The following is a 1,427-nucleotide window of genomic DNA, read 5'->3' on the forward strand; positions in this document are numbered from 1 at the left end:
ACAAGTCAGTACAAGACTAATGATCTGGCAATCAGCTGCCAAAATATTTGCTGCTGGTATTTAGTGGAGAGAAATGGTGCGCCTGCACTTAAGGGAAATAAATGCAACAGAATTATAGTAATCAGTTATTAGCAAATCTTGTATTTGTTATTAATAATTATGTATAACAGCATATTGTAAAAATTAAGTAGCAAAATTTTTACTAAAACATTTCTTACATACTGTAAGGCCCTAAGACCCCCGGGGAGTCCGACGGAGGAGGCGACGACCCCAAGTCAAACGCGGAGACCGGAACTTGATGCAAAAGCAAGAGGTTTTTTATTACAAGCGCAGCGCAGGGGCTCTCAGGCAGACAGGCAGCAACCCAAGGGAAGTGCTGGCTGACTGGAGCCCCGAGCCATTGTAGAACAGGAGTTTATAAAGACAAAAACCACACGCAGGTGGCCTGGAATGTAAACCACACACAGGTGGCCTGGAATGTCAGGGAACTGGGTTATCAGTTAATTTATCTCCTGAGGGGACAGGCCTGTGTTAGCAGTTGAGTCATTCCCTGAGGGGCCAGGGTGGTCTGTCTCGCACAAACCTACCCCAGGGAGAGATAAAACAACTCTGCTGTGACTACACCAGAGCACCAGGCTTACTGGAAAGGTCAGTTAGCACAGACCGATCCCAGGAAGAGATAAAATAACTCTGCTAAACTAGGGCCGGGACTTGCAAGAAAGGTCTGGGGGAGGGAGAGGCTTCTCCCAGGCCTTACAATACCGTTATAATGTCTGGGCCACAGAAATATTTGTTGTGGGCCACATGTGGCCCATGGACCATGAGTTTGACATGCTTGATGTAAATGAAACACATAATTTTTATTTTAAAATTTATAAAATTAATGTTCTGGCATTCTTCAAGTAAAAAAAAATCGAATTCAAAACCTAATAAAGAAGTTTTAAAATGCTGGTTTTTTTAACTAATGTCAACATAAAAAACTATAGGAATAAAAAACAAACAAAAACGTAACTACTACGGAATTTCCAATCCTGCAATCATATTTTTACTTTACATAAACAGAACTGGAACACTTACTTTTTCTCATCAGAAAGGTCAATGTTGGTCCCAAACTTTATGGTTTTAAAAGGTCCTTTCCTTCTCTTTCCAGAACTTAAAAATAAATAAACATTAAAATTAATCCCATGCTTTTTGCACATAAATATTGACTGAACACTTAATTAAAGTTACTTACATATCCAAAGATGTAGATTCATTGTCTGAATAATCCTTGTGTTGCATTCTTTTCTCATTTTCTTCCTATAGGTTAAATAAACATTCATGCATAGTATTCCATCACAGGCTACTGTTTTAATTATACAAGTGAATAAAATAGTCCTATCCTATATAATAAGATATGCAAATTGACCCAACAGCAGAACAACTGG

At 38.8% G+C, this 1,427-nt stretch overlaps 1 long non-coding RNA gene across 1 annotated transcript; it reads right to left on the bottom strand.

Moving 5' to 3' along the window:
* Positions 1–1,083: 1,083 nt before the first annotated feature.
* LOC107184775 lies at positions 1,084–1,312 on the bottom strand. The gene is made up of 2 exons (XR_001515683.1): positions 1,235–1,312; positions 1,084–1,152 (listed from the first exon to the last, which is right to left on the bottom strand). It is a non-coding gene; the product is annotated as an uncharacterized LOC107184775 (long non-coding RNA).
* Between the last annotated feature and the right edge of the window lie 115 nt (positions 1,313–1,427).

The sequence above is a fragment of the Myotis davidii genome, unplaced genomic scaffold, assembly GCF_000327345.1.
Source record: "Myotis davidii unplaced genomic scaffold, ASM32734v1 scaffold11448, whole genome shotgun sequence".
NCBI lineage: Eukaryota > Metazoa > Chordata > Mammalia > Chiroptera > Vespertilionidae > Myotis > Myotis davidii.